The sequence below is a fragment of the Onychostoma macrolepis genome, chromosome 06 (genome assembly GCF_012432095.1).
Source record: "Onychostoma macrolepis isolate SWU-2019 chromosome 06, ASM1243209v1, whole genome shotgun sequence".
NCBI classification, from domain to species: Eukaryota; Metazoa; Chordata; class Actinopteri; order Cypriniformes; family Cyprinidae; genus Onychostoma; species Onychostoma macrolepis.
In genome coordinates this window covers 8,953,377-8,960,322 of record NC_081160.1, presented here as the reverse complement: position 1 = coordinate 8,960,322, position 6,946 = coordinate 8,953,377, and positions in this window count along the sequence as shown.

The following is a 6,946-nucleotide window of genomic DNA, read 5'->3' as shown; positions in this document are numbered from 1 at the left end:
GATCTCTATAATAGGTGTCTCTGTTTTTGTGGTTTCCTTTATGGCGGTTGATTCATTGCATTTAAAAATTTTGAAGTCACACTTTCATTGGTAGGCAAAATGAAGACATGCAGACGTCAAAGCAACGTTTAAAAAATCTTAATCGATACTGTTATGTTTATTTTAATGGTTCAGTTCATTTGTACACTCTATCAATCTTTCTCTTTGTATAAGGGTGCATGTGTGTTTATGTGCCTTCAATGTTTTTGAAACCCAAACAAGTTTTTTTTTTTGCAATCTGTAAAATCACTTTGCTGTAGACGTTACTCAGTATATGATAAACATACGCTAAGGCATTGGCTGAATCACTACACACACCTGAGCCAGGTATAGCGTTAAGGCAAACGGCGTCTAGACGGTTTTGTCTGCAGGGCGTCTTCAGTACATCAGATGTTTCGTAACATTTGGCACAGGAGTACAAGGACTTTCTTGCACGCTTGCAGTTGCCAGTGTGAGCATAAGATATTGCATTAGTCAGGAGATTTATGTCTTTCACAATCCTGCACACAACAGCACAACTGCCAGATCTCCCTGGAGTGAAAACAAGTGTTTGTCAAGGTTTGTAAGATGTAGAACAAGATATGACAGATATCATTTTGAATGTCATAACACTAGAGAATATAGAGTTATTTTTTGGGTTGGTGGTGTGACCTTGATCATGTGTAGGCGCCCGCTCCTAAATGACGTTAGTTAGACAAAAGTAACTTGTTTTCTGAGAGCTACTCTAGTGTTCTTGTGACTGCATTTGTCAGAAAAGTGCATGTGTTTACTCAAATGACACAGCATTCAACCGTTTAGAATAATATATACTATACTTTTTTTACGTTACTTTTTATGTTTTGTGCTATACATATATGTACAGCTTGGTATCAGCACGTGAGCTTTGACAAGTACATAAAATGGCAGTGATGCATGTGTAAGTTGAATTGTCTTGCATTTTTAGTTAATTTAGGAGTAATTCAGTCTTTAAGAAATTTAAAATGTCTGTCTTACTGCGTCCAACCTCAGCAGCAATGGCATATGCCTGCAGGACAATGACATGAAAGCCATATTTTTGCGCAGATTTCAACTTTTTAAGGCTATGGTCTTAAACTTTTGATCAAACAACCTTCTGATGAACAACCTGTTTGAGTTTAAATGCAGTTTTCAATAAATTGCCTATTCTCTATTTGTTGTCTCTTGCTTCTGTTTTTTCTTTTGGCATTTTGAAGCAGTACTTACAACCTGGTTACGATCCACTAGTGCAAAATGCAAATACTTGTAATGTTTCCCCCGGTCTTAAGATTTTGTTCTGGAGTGTACAAGACAAAAACAGATGCAGATTTTTTTTTTTTACAGAAATTAATGCAATAAATACAAGAAATGAATATAGTTATTCAGTATGGCTGCATTAAATTGATCAAAAGTGACAGTAAAAATGATATTCATCAAAGAATATGAAAAATGCATCATGGTTTCTTCACAAATATTAAGAGGCACAACTATTTTTAACAAAATCAGCTGATTGAAATTGTTTGTGAAGGATCATGTAACACTAAAGGCTGCCATCACATGAATAAATTACATTTAAAATATATTAAATAGACTTTTTAAATTGTAATATTTCACAATATTACTGATTTACTGTATTTTTGATCAAATAAATGCAGTCTTGGTGTGCATAAGATACTTTTTTTTAAAATACTGTGTAAAATTTAAAAAATAGTGCAAAATACTGGTAAGAAATATAAATTTTCTTCATTTACTTACCATTGGCAAACTTGGCTAAAACTAGATTTTTGCATACATAAATATATATAGACACATAGTGCAGCTTTCAGATACCTCCACCAGAAGTGAGAGCAGAGTACAGATGTCAGAGGTCAAAGGTCAGCACCAAAAAAAAGGTCACAGGAGCACTTAGAGCTCGGAGAGCTGTTTGAGGTCAAACAAAGTCTTTTGGTTAGAGTTTCTAAAGAGTGAAAATCCAGCAAGGATTTAATGGTGTTGGTTGCAAAAGCAAAGCCCCCATAATCCTGATTTTCAGGTGTGTTTTTAACAGGCTTCTATAATTACACAGGCTACAAATACCTGTAGGGACCTGCATTCTAATACATATAGGCCATGCGTTTTTGTGTAGGCGTATTTGCACACAGTATTTGCACTTGTATATCCGGGGAAAATGTGTTTTTAAGCATGGGAATAAAATGGCACGTCTGTCTGTGTCAGCACCTGGATGTCTTTGCACCCCCACTTTTCTCTCCTACTGTTTTGTATGTTCCTTGTTGTTTGTTTTGGGTAGATTGGTGGGAATCTTTGACTGAGCTGGTCTCTCATTAGCACATAGTGAGAAAACGAGTCCTCGGAGGAAGATCATTGTGTCTAACAGCAGGTGTGTGTTTGTGCGTTTCACACAAAGTCTGACAATTCATGCACTGTGAGTGCAGGCAGGGAGCCCATTTATCCATCGATTCATGCTGTTCTCTCTTTCTCTCACAGAAAGGGATAGATACACGCAAATAAATAACCATGCTCATCATTTTCAGATTAAGGACTATCAGAAAAATGCTTATATGCTAATGAAATGCATATGCTACCACTTAAAAGCTTGAGGGCTGTTTTTGAAATTAGTCTCTTACGCTCACCAAGGCTGTATTTATGTGTGCAAAACTAGTAAAAAGCAGTAATACTGTATTTTTTATTACAGTTTTAAATAACTGTTTAACTGTTTTATTATTTTACAAATAATTTAAACTGCCATTACTCCAGTCTTCACATGATCCTTTAAAAATATTGTAATATGCTGATTTGGTGCTCAAGAAAAAAAAAATCTCATTATTATCAATATTGAAAACAGTTGTGCTTCTTAATATTCTTGTTGAAACCTTGATACTTTTTAAAGGACTCTTTCAATTGTAAATATTTTGAAACATTATAAATGCCATTACTGCCACTTTTGATAAATGTAATGCATACTAAATGCTGAATAAAAGTATTAATGTCTTTATAAAACAGCATACTGAAAAACTACTGACTTTTTAATGACGTTTCTACTGACATTTCAAGTAATGGCCTTCTATATTAACTTACAGTGTGTATTATGAATATGATGTTTACATGATACAATGTTTTGATTAATGCAGGCATATGTTATTTGTCTCATTCAGTTTTTAAAAACCGGAATATTACCTTAATCAGGGTATGACACATGCATAATTTATCTCAAATGCATGTAATTCCAATATTATTCTCAAATGTATATAATGCATTTACATTTGCACAATGTGTAATTTCTGTGCCACTATAGTCAACAAATGGAATTGCGACTTTTAATCCCCCAGTCTTCCATTGTTCAGGCAAACAAAGTGGTATTGGTTGAGTCAGTGTTGCTGTATAAGGTTGGTCCGGATACTCAAACAAACACATCAATGTTTTGATAGCACCACAGAGCCACACCTTTACGGAAATCAACTTATTAATGGCTTCCTTATAGTTGTAAACTATTTTGACATTTAAAAAATTACATACTTCACCTTTCAATTAGGAAAATCTGGTAAACCCCTCAGCCTCCCCATTTCCCCATGGACTGCACGGCAACCTCAGGTGTACCTTTAATGGTTTGTTTTTGTTGTCATGATAGTCGTTTTGTCAGAAGTGTCTTTGCTGAAGTTGGTGGTCTTTGTCAAGGGCGTAGAGTGCATGCTGTCGTTGGTTTTACGTGGACGTGTGAAAATAGGTCCCGTCAATGAAGGACCTTTTTTCCCACCATTGTTACCCTAGACTCACAGGAAAGCCAGTCACTGTTAGGAAGCGCAAACTGTTGCTCACTTACCATTGAGCTTGACCATGAATCTGAATTATGATAACAGGCCGTACATAACAGTGGATTAGTCATAAATAATAAAACACACCTGATACACCTGTCCACAAACCCATTTTTCAGTTACTTTTTTTTTATCAGTGAAGCTATCTATGATGAATACATCTCTTATACTTACATCACTCGTACATCTGCACTTTGTTGTTTATGATGAGAGAATTCGTGAGAGAGAAGAATTTAGTCAGCAAATGCACACTCAACAGCAAACTTTGCTGGGGCCAGTTGCATAAACTTAGCCACCGTGTTAAGACTATGTCTTAAGAACTAGTTTGACCAACTAGCAGTTGCCAAGGGGTGATCAGTCTTACTTTTCCAATACAAATAAGACCAATCTACCTTTTCATAACTGAATTTAAAAAGTTATGACCAGTCTTGAAGAAAAAAAATTAGGTGACTAACTTTTTAAGACTAGTCTAAACAGTTTATGCAACTGGCCCCTGGTGTTTTAGCGATGACTCATATGAACTCCTCTGATTGGTTTTATACCGTAAAAACACGTAAAAAGAAATATGATAGGACAATTAAGTGCTAATATGTATTAGATACTACTAATAATAATAATAATTATTATTATTATTATCTTGATATCGTCAAAGGCATCAGCCACAGGCGATGTCTATATCGTCGATACACGATATTATCGTACCTAGTACCCTATACAGGCAAATTTGAACATTTTGTTTTTTCAAAATGTCAAAACGCAACATAATAAAAAACTGAATCAGGGGCCTTTCTCACATATTGCGTTTTTTCCAATCCATAGTGCTATTTTCCATTGTTTTTCTTTGTTAAAATACGGTCGACGGATGTGTTTGAGCATTCCCTGCTGAAAAAAAAACAATAGAACCCTGCCCAAAACACAATAGAAAATGTAATGGTTTTAATGGTTATAATGGGAATTGTATTGGTTTTAATGGAAACTATAATGGTGTCTACTGGTATGTGATGTATTCTATTGGTGGGATGTTAAATGCCCAAAACACACTACAAAAAGGAATTTTGTAATGGTTTTACTGGAAAAAGCTAATGGTTTATAATGGTATTTTAATGGAAACCATTGGAATTTCTGTGATGGTTTCTATTGGGTTTCTATTGTTTTTTTTAGCAGGGTTGTGCTTGCAGTGCTCACATCTTTTGCAGCGTGTCGCGCATGACACGCCATTCTAAAAATGTGATGCACAAGTTAAAATAAGTTCAACGTCAATGTCTCAAGACTTTGCTTTTTTTCCCCAATTCCACTGCCCGCATTTGTTTCGGAGCAAAAACACACTCTCTGTGAATGGCCCCAAGACATCCATTTGCTACATCAGATGTAGCTGAACACCTGCACAGGCATTAGTCCATCTATCCAAAAGGGCACAACTTAAGAATCATTTCGTACTGTAATGTAAACAAGGACCATGTAACATACTGCAGTGAATTCTAGTAGAGAGCTGTCATTCTTGTTTTATAAAAGAACATTGTATGCCACCTGTTGTTAGTGGGTTTTTTAGGTTTTCATTGTTTTATGAGACAGTGTGTTTGTTGAGTTGCTAGTGTTATGGAAGAATGGGTTGTAAAAACCGACTTGGATTTGGTAAAAAAGGAAGCATAAGAGAGGGGTTTTTAAACTAAAGATGTTCCTTTCATGGTGCTTCATCACAACACTTCTGAAAGCCATTCAAAAGAAAATCTCACATCTTCCACACGCTCATAAACGTCATAAACACACTCACCTCTCCAGATGTGTTAAAACCACACACACTCACAGCTCACACTCTTCACTCTCAGGTGTCTATCAGGATGTTGTTGGACTTTTGAGGACATCCTCCACATAGCTGAGATCGTGAGAAAATTAGTAAATGAACGAGTGAACGGACCCTTTGGTTGATCAGTGGCCGAATACAGCTTTGTAGAGAGACAGATGAGAGGACCTGACCTGGAAGGAAGCTATTATACGGCATAATCATATTGTGACGGACCCATTGTTGTATTTTTAGCATCCTGCAAACAAGTAGCCTGTGCGTGAGTTATTGTGTGTTTGGGTTCCAAAGGCAACCTGTTTCGCACAGATGTCTGTGCTTGGATGTGTGGTTGTTTGTTTGTGTGCGTCAGTGTGTGTTTTGAAGCGTGTTCTCTGTCACTGTATCACAACAACATATGTGTTGCCTGTTGGACCTTTTAACTTTCCTGAAATGAAGCGGAAAAAGCTTGTTCCTGTTGTGTTGCAGACAGCAGTACAGTAAATATTCTATAAATAAAGCCTGTTGTTTGTATGAATATGAAAGCATGGCTGATACGTGTATACATACATGTCTGTGTGAGGTTACGTTAATAGTTTCATTTGCTGAAACTGGTAGTTTGTTACAGAGCATCTGTCTAATTCCTGAACATGGCAAAAACAAACCTTCTCACAGTTATACCTGCCTTTAATTTAGAAATAAGCAACATTTCCTGTTTGAAATAAATCAAAGATTAATTTCACTTTATTTAATTAAAATTATGACATTTATCACTGGCTCCTTCTAAAACCACCTGTCCTCAGACTTCATAACTTCATTATTATTATGTTGTTTAGTGTACTTTACACTACTGTTCAAAAGTTTACGATTTGTATGATTTTTTTATTGAAATAAATGAATACTTTTATTCAGTAAGGATGCATTAATGCTGTTCTTTTGATCTGTCTGTTCATCAAAGAATCCTGAAAAAAAGTGGATTCCATCAAAATATTAAGCATCACAACTGTTTTCAATATTGATAATATGAAATGTTTCTTGAGCATGTTTCCAAATCAGCATATTAGAATGATTTCTGAACATTTGACACTAAAAACCTGAATTAATGGCTGCTAAAATTCTGCTTTGCCATCACTGGAATAAATGACAAGTTTCAATAAATTACAATAGAAAACAGTCAAAAATTTTTTAAATTGTTAAAATTGTTAAAACAGTTAAAATTGTAATAATATTTTATAATTTTACTGTATTTTTGATCAAATAAATGCAGCCCTGGTGAGCCCACATGAATTCTTTGAATGGCAGATCATATTAAACTGCAGATTTCTAT